The following is a 14,039-nucleotide window of genomic DNA, read 5'->3' as shown; positions in this document are numbered from 1 at the left end:
AAACATTTTGAGTTCAGCAGGACTTTTTCTGAATGCTAGTTCTCCATTTTGTTACTATTTTCTTAGTTTGCTTCTGTAATGATGGTTTTGGGTTTTTTTTATATATGTATGTGTGATAATAGTTCCCTTTTTGCACTAGGAAGGCAGCATATAAATGTTTATACAAAATAACTGAATCAATATTAAGATAAAGACTAATAATATACATGGTACCTCTAAGATGTGGACTTAATCCATTTCGGGGTGCCATTCACACCCCAAAAAGTCCATAACTAGAGTGCCTCTTCTGCGCATGTGCACAGCGCAATTAAGCGCGTCTGCGCATAGCATGCAGATGGCGTCTACGCATGTGCGGGTGACAAACCCGGAAGTAAACATTTCCGGGGTTGCCGCATTCGTAAGCTGAAAGTCCGTAACAAGAGCGGAACACAACATGAGGTATGACTGTATATTGTGTGATATCCAACATTACTCATACGCAGAATACTGACCAGAGGCCCACTGAAATCAATGGCCTTAGGTCCTTAAATCCATTCATTTGTGCGGGTCTGCTTTATAACTAACAATGGATATGAACTGTATCTTGCTTATTACTGGTATTACACATGATTAAAAATATACAAAGCCCATGTTTACTGTCTTTTGTCTAGTAGTTTTGAAATATAAAACGAAAGTTTTGTGCGCAAGACAAAAAAACCCACCTTTTAGTTTGACATTTCAGCAAAAATATTTATGCTTTTTTAAAAAAATAAACCCTAGCATATTCAAAGTTTCAAGACATTTATTGTAACAAATAAGTAACTTGATTCAATGACTAATGGTTTTTACCAGAGTGTAAAGTAGCTAGGAATGATACAAGGTTCCACAAGGTCATAAATCGTGATGTTTACGCTCATGTTACAATAACGTCACAGAGGCACACACTAACCTAAGAAGTATGAATTCATGTGCAAATTAAAACTTTGAAATTGATAATGTAATTGAATGCTTCTGAGGAAAATGTCTACGTTAGAAGGCTGAGGGAAAATACATCTTTGTACTTCTCTCACTGCTATTGAAGACGATGAAGTCACCAATGATAAATGCATAATTATACAAGCAGCATTCTGAATGTGAAAATAACACTACCTTTTTGTATTCCTTTCAACCTTTTCTAAATGTATTCATGATGGACGATTGTTCAAAGGTATTCTGCCACTTGATCCAGATTGGCGAAAGTTTTAAAGATCTGTAAAATAAAATAAAAATAGTTTAAAATAATTGAAAATGGCAGCGAACCAATAATATTATTTGTAGCAACAAACAAGCCTGAAAACAAAATTATCATATGGCAAACCCACTTAGTAGTTGCTCTAATTTTTGCTCCCAGTTATACATTCAGGTCTACTCGTGCTTACTTTGGAGTAGTCACCATTAAAACTCAACAGGGCATGCTTTTGAATAAACAAACATAAGCCTAAATACAGTTTCTTACATAATAATATCCCACCACAGACAATAATGTACTGGAATATATTTGAATAAATATAACAATAGATTAGTACAGATCAAACACATTTCTGATAAACAGCAAAACTCCAGAAACAGCTGCTATAATAAAAAAATTGCAATCTCTCACGTTTGAAAACTACTGAAAACACTGAAAAACCAAATATCAAATAAACCACTTCATATGGATCATCAAGCAGCCTTCAGGCAGTTTGTATTTCAATTGAATACAATATGGATACTCCCTTGTGTCAATTTGGCCTAACACAGGGGTGAGTGGTTCTAAATCAAAAGTTCAGAAATGTGAAATGTGTGTTTTCTTCTGGAATCAAATAAAAAGTTTTCATTCACTAGATTTGCTATAGTGAAGACATTTGCTTAAAACATTTTCTAACACTGATGAGCAGGAGAACAGTTTTAATATTTGAGGAGGCAGTTTGCTTTCTAATACACAATCGTCGTTATAATTCCATTTGCTACAGTAAAATCTGTAACTTGAAATAAAACCACCTAGTTTTACTCATAGAACTAAAGTTCTGTGCCACTAGAAGATGCCTGAGTTAATGTGCATATTATATGCATATTAGGATGATTAAGAGCAGAGTGAAATTTTATAAATATTTTAACTTTAGTACGATCAAAAGATTTGTCAGGCAACATTTCCCCTTCATAAAAATACCCGAATTTTGGGAGCATAGGCCCAGATTCGGCACCCTCTGTCCACCAGTGCAAGGGCTGTTGCGCTAGCATGAGGGCAAAAATTAAGGTTGCACAATATCAAATACAGCACCACAGTTGTAGTACCAGAAGCTTGTTGAGCAACAGAAAGGACTGGAACTACAGCAACAATCTGTTATGGAACCAGAGCAAGAACCATAGAGGTGGCTTCCTGAGGCTTCTCTAGGGCAACTAGTATACTGCTAAGTGACCTTAGTGTGACATCAATGCTCTCCCATAGTTTTACAGAAAGAATACTGTTATTTGTGATAAAAAGGCAACCACTAATTTAAACAATGCCAAAAAACACAACATTCAAGACCTGTATACAGCTGTCATACTGATGCCACTGTTGTACTGTTTTCGCATGCCATGAGTAGAAACTCTGCGTAAGAGAAGCTTTTGATTTAAGAGAGAATACTAGAAGCTGGAAATCAAATGCTGAAAACCAATGACAAGTTCTAAGAAGCGTGCCACAGAGTGAAACTTGCTTTGGAAAAGCCAGTGTGGTGTAGGGGTTAAAGTGTCAGGACCTGGGAGACCAGAGTTCAAATCCCCACTCAGCTATGAAGCTCATTGGGTGACCTTCAACCAGTCACTCTTTCTCTGTCTAATCAACCTCACAGTGTTATTGAGAGAATGAAATGGAAAGGAGGTGAGTCAATGCTACTCCTTCTGCTTCTTGGAAAAAAGGTTGGATGAAAACTCAGTAATGAAAGAAAAAAATAGAAGTCCATCACTAATCTGCATTCATAGACTGCCGACACAAGCGTAAGAATACTTGCATTAAAATGATTCTGATTAAATCCTTGGGAGTGGGATATCACATAACCATCTATCATGTGGTAACATAGAAACTCCCTGCGTGGATGGTTTTAACCACATGGAAAAAAAATTGTCTGTAGAAATCAGCTATACTCTCTGCTAAGCTTTGCCAAGATTTCTGAGTGGTTGCAGAAGTGTGGGAAAACTCAACATAAAAGTGTGCCCAGACTACATGGTTCAAGCCATTAAACAATCCATTTTTAAAGTCACCATCACCATGTGGTCATGTAATTTCCCCCTCCTTTCCATGAAGCATGGCATATTGGGAACATTATTATTATTATTATTATTATTATTATTATTATTATTATTATTATTATTAGTATACTGCCCTTCATCCAAAGATCACAGGGTGTTTCACAACATAAAAATACAAAACGAGAATACAAAATACATAATAAAATAAACACCAACCAATAACACCCTCCCACAAACACTATTTATTATCTAATCGAGCAACGTACAGCTGTCTCCAGGAGTCCAAACACATTTCCTTTTGTCTTTCAGCGTAGTTGCTGACAATGGAACATGACCTTGAGATGTAGTTCCATTAATTATATCTTATTGGGTAGGTTTTTATAATTATTATTTTTGGGTGGACTGTGTCCTATAAGCAGAACAGCTTGATTTTCAAGCAGCACACAAATTAAAAATCATGCCAATAGTATAGTGCTGAGGAACTGGAGGCAGAATACTGTAAAAACAGAGACTTTGACTGCTTTCCACAGCTTCCCAAAAAGTATGGTGCTAAGAATAATTTAAGACTCTAGTTTCCCAGTAGAGTAGGAGACAGGTCTGCCACTATCACACAAAAGAGCCTGGGATCAAGTCAGCCACACTAAACTCTTTATTTGCCCCATTTTCAGCGCTCGCGCTCTCTCTCTTGTTCTCTCTCTCTTTCTCTTTCTAAGGTACACCAACTTTCCACACTGCAAACTTTTAAAACTACTGCAAACGCGAGACGGACATCAAAGTTTGTCTTTTGACCAAACTGCAGAACCCTGCAAAGACTTTACTTATTATTATTTACTATTTTTGAAGTCCACAATACAGTTCCTTCAGGGCAGAAATCACTATTTTTGGGGCCACGTGCTGAACATTTCACCTGCTAGTAATGACATCTTTGTATTTTCTTCTAATTACACTCAAAGCTAAGACCTTTGGCCCTGGGCCACAGACCTCTATTCAAGCTGCACACATTCTCTTAAGCACCCTGATCCTTTGTTGTCATTCTCAGTCTTTCATCTATTATTTACATCCATTGAGAAGGGAGCTACTCTACCATTTGTGAAGCTTTAAAGCTTCTAATCATCTTAATTTCTTTGCCTTTTCTACCCCTGCTTCCCCCACCCCACAACACAGCAAGCAATTTGACAGAGTCGTTTATTCAAGCCAACAGTTTTGACACCTCCGAAAGCTTGTCAAAAGTAGAAGAGTACTCTCATCTGCTCTTATGAGACAGCTTCAGCACCAGTAGCTTAAAAAATAAAAAAAAAATCATTTTCATTCCGTAAGACATATCAAACACAATTAAGCTTCACTAAGAAATCACGGAGGTAGCTTTTGAATTGAAACAACGGGGAGCAATTCCAAATGTTTACAATTTAAATGCTTTCTTTCTTCTGAAAGCACGAGTGCTAATGATATAATCAGGCAAAACTTCCTATTAAACTAAGCAACTAACAAAACCCTATCGCTTTTTTCATGAGGGAAGAAAGAAAATCAGGCAACAACACTTTGAACCACGAAGTAGAGCTGTCTAGGCTCTTTCTTTCCTTCTTTTTTTGGAAAGGGCTTGAAGAGTATGGCCTAATGCATATCACACATGCACAAAACACAATATTAAAAAATACCATGCTGTTTCAGAGCTATAGAATAAAGAGTCTATTTTCCTATACAGAGAGACAATCACAGTTCTGACTCTCCTGCTGATGGCAAAATACAAATAAAAAAGCTGATGAGATTGTTTTTTACCATGATTTTGATGACCAGCTCTGATTCTTACACCTACTAAAAAGTCTTGATGACAACATATGATCCATCTTGGAGCTTCCTTTGGTACTGCCTTCCTTCCTAACTGTGCTTCCTTGTTGCCTGCCTGCTCTGAAAGCCTCCAGCCCCTTTGTCTTTTCTTATTTTCACCATTTGCTTCAACTAGCAGTCCACTTGAGACTCATCCATCTTATACATCCTCAAGTGACAGATGCTCTTAGAAATGACCATACTGCTGCATGAACAAAAGATAACATCACCTCTAGGAACTCAAGGGAGAAATACAACAGCAACCTTAACACTGCGTTCTTCTGATGGTTGCCACATCGTAAACCTCTCAGAAGTGAAACAAGAAAAGCAGTTGTACAGAGAAAACAATTTAGTAATAATTTGAATGACACTTTCAAACTTTGCATTTTTCATACACTTATGTTGTACAATTTATAAGATAAAGGCTGAGATCCATGCAATTCATCCACTCTGTGAATTGCACTTTAAAACAGAGGACAACCTCAATAGGAACCCAAATACACATTTTCAGGTAATCACTTTGTTTCAATACAAGAAGTAATGGAGAATGATGTGTATTTACTAATATGCACACAAAGTATGGAGATTAATAGTAAAAAAACAACTTAAAAATAAAATTTATTTAAGAGCTAGAACTGTTGAATACATCTGAAGTACGGTTCAGCTGACTTTGAAGAGATTTTGTTCTTGTATACATTTTAGAGCAGATGTTTGTTTGTTTGAAATTAAAGGGACAACAGCAGACCCAGAACATAATCATACCATGCACATTCTCTCTAGTCTTTAAACATTTACTCATAAGTGCAATTAGTCATTACACAATGTGTAGCTTGGGATGTAAAAAAGAAAGATAAAAGAAAGAAAAGGATGCTGTGAATAGCTATAAATCACTTCTCTAACAAAGGAAGGTCATATTAAGATCTCCCAGCAACAAACTAATGAGACGCCACATATGAAAACAGTCATTCCTCTCTACTAAGAGAAAACTATGGACTGCAAGTACTCATTTCTTTCTAGGGAAAGGGTCAATTTTATTTCCTCCTAGTCAAATTATAAATGCAGAACAACCTTTGCTAGATAACAGGGTTACTTACTCCTCAAAACAACAAAGGGGGAAAAAATCAATATTGATTATGATGAGGAAACAAGGGGAAAACAGTATTGTTGAAAGGAATGGATCAATTGGTCCAACATTTTTAATGAATTATACATTTGTGCGATTCCAACATACCATTTGGCACCATATGCATCAGTTAAGTCCCTAATGAGTTCCAAACAGAAAACAAAGTAAGAGCCCTGAAGACATGGTCAAATACAGTGGTGCCCCGCAAGACGAATGCCTCGCAAGACGAAAAACTCGCTAGACGAAAGGGTTTTTCGGTTTTGCGTTGCTTCGCTAGACGAATTTCCCTATGGGCTTGCTTCGCAAGACGAAAACGTCTTGCGCTTTTTTTTTAAAGCCGCTTGAAGAGGCGCAGTTGCGACGGACCGTGCTTCGCAAGACGAAAAACATCGCAAGACGAAAAGACTCGCGGAACGAATTATTTCCGTCTTGCGAGGCACCACTGTATTGGCCTTCTTCAGACATAAAGCTAAACTGTAGGCTTGTTTACTCTTCCTCCCCTGCCAATGCTCCTATGAGGGAGTTTGGAAGCTCCCCCCCCCCCAACGTAGAGTAGCTGCATGTAGTTTATCATAACATCCAGAGCTCAACAAAATGCAGTGTGTTGAAGTAGGCCAACTTCAAAGTATTAGTTATGAAGCTGTCTTGTCTCAACAAACTATAGTTAAGATTAACCATAGTTTAGGGTCCAGATGATATGATAAACTGTGGTTAATCTAAAAGAGAAACAGAAACTTCCAGTCTCCTCCTTGCACCCTGAAGAGGGAAGGGTGGCTTGCATGAATCTGAGGCACACTTGATGCTAATTTTACATCTCAATGCAGCCACTAAGTTTAAAGATTTCTTTCATTCCAAGCCTTATAAAGAACAAGTATAACAGCAAATTACACATTCATAAATGTTTTGGGGATCAAAAACATCTGCCACTTAAGCGAATTGCAAAGTAAAGTAGGAGTGGAGGGTATTATGAAACACTGTAATTTTTAAATGAATTTTTATTAAACTTTCCGAAAGAGAGAGAAAATATTATCAGCAAAAAAAACCCCAAGGAAGCATATATCAGTAACATATGCTAACATATACAACTACATTAATGGAGTCATTGAACACTGAACACTAAGGAATTGGACCAACCAGGTAAGGACTAAATAAGCAAAGAAAGACATGCAAGACATGATCTCCATATTCCATCTTTTAGCCTGGCAGCAACTACACTTTGCAATTCCCTGCCTATTGATATCAGGAAGGGGCACTGGAAGGGGGGCAGGGGGAGCACAACACCCCAGCACCATTGGGGAGGGGGGTGCCATCGTGGCCGGGCCCTCCCAGACATGCACTGTGCACCCCCCACTGCACCAGGCACCATACCCCCAGGATGCACGCCCCGCCCCCCATGGGCGATGTGCCACACACCCGGGACGCACGCCACGCCCCACGAAGCAGCATGCCATGCCCCCGTCTGTTCTCCACCCCCGGTGCCGGAGCATGCAGCTTCGCCACTGGGAAGGGGCCATCAGATCCTGGTTCCAAATCCATTCTTGTTTAGACAAGCCTACACAGATATCTAGAATTCTGATGTTTTTTAGTTTATTGCTGGTTTTAATTTTCTCAACAGAGTTTTAAAATTATTTCTGTAAAATACATTGAAGGTTTTGTTTCGCTTTTACAATCAAGTGGTATATAACTTTTATTAAATGAATGAATGATTCTACAGACATTCCCAAGAAAGACAGGAAAATAACATATTCCCGGGTGCCCCTGCTTCAATCAAAGCTTCAAGCAATACTAGGGAGTTAAATATCACTAAGTATTTTGAATGAGTTCCCCTCCCCTTATATTTGCATCAACAGAGGGATTAGCAAATTATGTCCAATTATGTGCTATATAGCCCTTTGTAGGCCTGCTTCCCATGCAGAGATAGCATGGCATCCTTCAAAAGAAGAGGTAGAAAAACTTGTTCCCTTAAAATAAGCAAGGCAGCCTTTGGTTGACAGAGTGCAAACATGCAAACATTTTAGATTAATCCAGAGAAATTGTAGAAACTAAGTGGTCACTGGCCAGTTACTGACATGTTCAGATTAGACTGTCATGAAGAGCAACTTTACTCAGAAGTAAGTATTGAGGTTCAATGAGATTTTCCTCCTAGTAAATGTGATTAGGATGAAGCTGAAGTTTGCCAGTAATTATATGGGTAAGTAGAGAGACTGGTTCAGCTTCCTTCTGAAAGTAATCACAGCAGATTAGCACTTCTTGGTCTAAAAAGTCCACCTTTTATGTATTATCATGATCCAACATAGGTCGAAAACTTTAGGGTTGTTTCATGACAACAGAGGCATAGTAAACACTCAGTATTAGTAGCAAGAGACCCAGGCTAAATTAGTTTCTCAAGGCAAATGAGAAGCCTTTAAATTAAATTTCCCAGGCAACAAATATTAAATTAGACACTCTTTGAAACAGGAGAGGTTCTGAAATGGAAACACCCCCCCCCAAAAAAAAACTTTGGCCAGCTATGGTGGTTTAATATTTTAAAACAGATTTAAAATCGTACACTGTACAACACAATCCTATGCACATTTGTATGGAAGTAGCTTCCCCTATGTGCCTTGTTAGTGTGCACAGAATTCTTCAAAACATAAATTATGTTATTTGCATTTTAGTTTATTGGCAGTTACATCATAAACTACCATTGCTTTCCAGTTAAGTCATACACTACTATCTCTGCAGAGGGAGGGGAGAAGAAATTTGATTCAGTTCACATTTCACACTGTTTGAAAGAATATTTGAACTGAAAAACAGCCAGTCTTGGAAATTCACATTTCTCTGAACTTTGCAATGCAGCTTTCCAGCCATGTAATGTGTCCAAAAAGCAACGTCCAGGGTGAAGTGTGCATACAAATGTGTATGTTAGTGAAAACAACATATATTAACTTACCGCTTTAAAAAATGCATATTAGTCAAAACTGCATATAAAATGTGCAGATTTTGGCACATGTGTATGGATAAATTTGTACTAAAATGTTGATGGATTTTCACGATGCTTTTTAAAAAACAAATAAATTCCACCTTGTTGCAAAATTTAAGACTGAAAAATGGGAACTGAAAAGGAACAGATTTGTTCCTTCCTCCTGGGGGACTTTGGTGTGCACATGATGCTCTATGGAAAGCTGAGACTTCCTCATTTCCTTTGATATCAAGGAATACTCTGCAGACTATATAGGACTTAGTAATCATTGACATTGAAGAGAATGGGTCAGCCGTTTCTTGCACATAGTTCAGGGTGCACCTTTGAAGTCCCACATTAAGGATAATGTTAACTTACGAACCTTTAAGAAATTATGTACTACTCTATCCGCAAGTGCCTTTTCCTCAATATCACAGAAGTCTACAATTAACATGGGTATCTTTTTTTAAAAAAGAAAGATGTTAGTATCTATTTTGTTATAAGGTCAACAATGGCGTAATATTTTACTATGCTATTCTTACAAACAACTCGGCTTAAAGTTAGTTTTGTCCTGGTTAAAGTTTCCCATTTCTTTGGTGCCCACTGTAACCTAACCCTAACCCTATTTCTGGTGTTCAAAGTATTTTATTGCATTTGCAACAGCTTCTCAACATATATTCAAAACATGGATATTTATTAATTATCCCCACAGCCAAAGAAGGCACAATCAGCAGGCTGATCCAAACTCATTTCTTTATTCTACAGGAACCTTTTATTCAAAAAAAAAGAAGTTGCCAGAACTGGAACATGACCTTGAAATGACAACTTCCATTGACCGATGTCTTATTCGGTGGTTTTAAAAAAACAAAACACCACACACCCAACAACAGCCCATTAAATTAACTACTTTTAAACACAATAGGATCAATATGAATGCAGAAAAAGTACACCCCATGGCAAGTTCTTATTGCATGATTGATCAAAAACAAAATAAAAACACCCTGTAGCTTTCCAGATCACAGTCAGTGCCAAAAAATCCACCCAGGAAAAAAATCCATCAAAATGAAACTCTGAAAGGGCTTTCCCCTCACCAACCTATTTGCACTTCAAAAACTCCTTAAGTCCCTTCAGATAAACCCCAGGGTTTAAAACACTGCAAAAATACAAGAGGGTTTGGTGTCATTTGTCTTCCTTTTGGCCTCTGGTCAGAGCTGTAAAGTCTGCCAACTTCGGAAAAGAAAAAAGAGAGAGAGAGAGAACAGTCTTTGTATATAACCCATTTTGTTTCAAAGAAAAGTTCCAGACTAGAGTCTTGCACAATTTGTCTCTTTAAATCTAATCTACAATTAAGAGCTATTTGTAAACCAGAATGTTCCTAATTAAGCACTGGAAACCCATAGAATTAAAATTGTGTAACATTTGTATACATGAGAACAGATTCTCTCCATGTCCTACATATTATGTTGTTCTTGTTTAGTCGTTTAGTCCGACTCTTCATGACCCGCAGTGCTTTTTTTCTTCTTCTGGGGGGACGCAGGGGTATGCATACCCCTAAACATTTTGTGAATCTAAGTTTGGCTTCATTGAGGGGCAGTATTTCAATATGAGTAGGAAAATGAGAGTATCCCTAAACATTTCTTTAAGAAAAAAAGCACTGATTATATCGTAGAATGAATCAGATTTTTAGTACATACAAAGTCACTTAAACTAACAACATGCCCTATACTAGGCAATGCACAGAATGCATTTCAAATTTTTGCTAAGATGCACATACAATTTCAAGGGAAATGGAAATTTTATGCACCACAGGCATCTTCTTAAACAACTGTCAGGGCACAACAACTCTATTTATATGTCTTACCCATATTATCAGATATATCCTATAACTGAATTCTTTAGAGTGGTTTTCAAAGCAAAGCACTGTGGTTTGACCAAAATCTAGCTCTAGTGATTAATGATGATGCCCAGGAAATACAGTGAATATCAAAGTTACATTCTTTCCAATATGAGAATTAAAACAAGCAACAGCAAACCTTAACGTTTATTTTCACTGAAGCTACCACTTTGCTGTAATTAACCCCCCCAACTCTTGAACCACCTTAACCTGGAAGTAAGACCCGCTGATTTCAATAGAATTTGCTTTCAAGTAAACACAGTTTGAATCAGTTTTGCGTTAGACAAAAGTAATTCCCAGTGTGCTCAGTGGTCTTACTCCTTAGTACACAGGATTGCAGTCAAATTCAAAGTTTGCCACTGCTAAAAACACCAAACTGGCATCAATAAAAGAGTAAAATGATTCATTTTATCCATCTTACGGTAAAAGTGCTTTGAATGGCTGATTATTCTCAAGATTATTTTCAAACTGGATTGCTACATTCGCCTTCTTTTAAAAAGACCACATTTCACAACCAATGTCCCTTATTTCAGAAAGCCACAGCCTGACAAGGGTCCTAATTTTTGAAAAGGAAAAAATCCTATTGATTGCAAATGTGCAGTGTAATTACATATAAAACAAGATTCTCAAAACAATGACAAATCTCTATACAGGAAAAGTGCCCCAACTTGTAGGAATAATAACTCAGAGACAGAACCACATAAACTGTGGTGCTGTGGAAATTTCCTCAATTTTAGAGGTATGCCTTTTGGCTAATAAATTCTAAAGAGTTGAGAATCAAACACAATGAGAAGGAACACACAGCGTTTAAGTTCATGTTTTTCAAAATGTGGAAAGAAAAGAAAACACACAAAAAGCTATCCTGCAGATTCACCAGCGACTAGGGTGGCAGGCCCTGGTCTAATTCCCTAATAAAAGCTCATGACAACCTGCAGAGCCCAGGAGCGCAAATCACATTAGTGGGAGATACCAGATGACCAAAGAAAAGCACTGGGGGCCTGGTAAAACTAGTAAACAAAAGGCAACATTCCAGATAAATACCATTGCTAGAATTAGCATTGTGAGATCCCTGAATCTGATAATACAAAAACAGATTAGGTGCTGGCAACAAAAGAATAAAATTGGGAACAAAGGGGTCATTCTGACACATCAAGAAATGATCTTCATTAACCCAGCGCACATTTACTGTGCAGCATTAGAAGCAATGAAACTGTGATGACACCAAGACTCATGAGACATTACTGGAGGTAACACTTTCTTTACTGCATCCAATTTACCAGGCAATTTGGTCCCTTTCCCTTTTAAACTTTGTGACAATTTAAAGACCTGTAATGATTTTAAGATTTGCTGTCCAGCTCATTGCAATTTACTGTCTGACACTCAACTGTGCAGTTCCAGAATGAGGTGATTTACAAGTCTCACAAATAAACCTTTTGCCATCTTACAGTATAAGTTAATAACACTGGTTGTTGTTATATAAGCAAATTATCCTTCTACCATTCATGGGGCATTTATGTTTGACTCCTATAGAAATCAAGCATGCTTAACCAAGCCTTCTTCTTCTTTGGTGATCACTCGTAGCTGAGTAAGATTGTCTTCCATAAACACGGTTTTAACAATGAGTCTGTAAGTGACTGTGGAGGCCAGTTCTGGATCCACACGTCCTTCCACAGTGGGGACATTGGTTTCCAGACAGAAGTTTATCATGGTGTGGATTTGCCAAGCGTGCCTTCCTCTTACGTTTCTCGCTTGTGTCCTGAGTTCAAGTGTCTTCAAAGCCCATGACACCTTTGGTAAAGGCTGTTCTCCAACTGGAGCGCTCGCAGGCCAGTGTTTCCCAGTTGTCAGTGTTTATACTACTTTTTATATATCTATAGATTTGCCTTGAGACAGTCTTTAAACCTCTTTTGTTGACCACCAGCATTACACTTTCCATTTTTAAGTTTGAAATAGAGTAGTTGCTTTGGAAGACGATCATGCATCCGCACAACATGACCAGTCCAACGAAGTTGATGTTGAAGAATCATTGCTTCAACACTGGTGATCTTTGCTTCTTCCAGTACAGTGGCTCCCAGCCTTTTAGACATAACCAAAATGGCTTGTTGTGGTGTGACGCATAAGAGTTATTGTCGCTAGAAATACAGACCTTAGGTCTTTGGCTGCCATCAGTTTCATACATTTTAATGGCAAAAATTTGCTCCAGACCACTATTCATGTGGACCTCTTCACCGTTTTGCTTATGGGAATGCAAGAACACCAACTGTCTGTTTTCAGAATATTGCTTTATAAGCGATAAAATATATTATAAAACATATTGTAAAAACGCATGGAGACATAAGTGTGTAGTTTGTGAAAGGTTCGTAGAGTTGTTAGGAGAGCCCTATTTCCCCTCACAGAGCTACAATTCCCAAAGGGGTTTAACAACCTCTCTTCCCAGGGAACTCTGGGAATTGTAGCTCTGTGAGAAGAAATAGGGCTCTCCTAACAAGGGATGCGGGTGGCGCTGTGGGTTAAACCACAGAGCCTAGAACTTGCCAATCAGAAGGTCGGCGGTTCGAATCCCCACAGCGGGGTGAGCTCCCGTTGTTCAGTCTCTGCTCCTGCCAACCTAGCAGTTCAAAAGCACGTCAAAGTGCAAGTAGATAAATAGGTACCACTCTGGCAGGAAGGTAAACGGCGTTTCCGTGCACTGCTCTGGTTCGCCAGAAGTGGCTTAGTCATGCTGGCCACATGACCCGGAAGCTGTACGCCGGCTCCCACGGCTAATAAAGCGAGATGAGCGCCGCAACCCAAGAGTCGGCCACAACTGGACCTAATGGTCAGGGGTCCCTTTACCTTTACGTTTAACAATCATTATAGCACGCCAATGAAAGTTGTCAGAGGTATTCACCATACCAGTTAAGGACTAAAAGTTATAATTATTTTGGGTTTACTTATAAAGCCAATGACCCACTTGAACAGGCTTTGCAACTCATTTGTGGATCACGACACACAGGTTGGAAAACACTGCCTTAGGGTGTAGTAATAAT

The 14,039-nt window shown here is 38.3% G+C and overlaps 1 protein-coding gene across 16 annotated transcripts in view; it reads right to left on the bottom strand.

The window, feature by feature from the left end:
- Positions 1-14,039, bottom strand: part of GREB1L (GREB1 like retinoic acid receptor coactivator) — a 161,918-nt gene that overhangs the window by 81,937 nt on the left and 65,942 nt on the right. For 15 of the 16 annotated variants that reach the window (XM_081205733.1, XM_081205725.1, XM_081205737.1 and 12 more), the window contains one exon: positions 1,129-1,228. The exons of the other annotated variant lie outside the window; for it this stretch is intronic. The gene's annotated coding sequence lies outside the window, so the exon portion shown is untranslated. The remainder of the gene's footprint in view (positions 1-1,128; positions 1,229-14,039) is intronic. 16 annotated transcript variants of the gene reach the window in all.

The sequence above is a fragment of the Podarcis bocagei genome (assembly GCF_964188305.1).
Source record: "Podarcis bocagei genome assembly, chromosome: 8".
Taxonomy (NCBI): Eukaryota; Metazoa; Chordata; class Lepidosauria; order Squamata; family Lacertidae; genus Podarcis; species Podarcis bocagei.
This window is presented reverse-complemented; position numbering and strand designations above follow the sequence as displayed.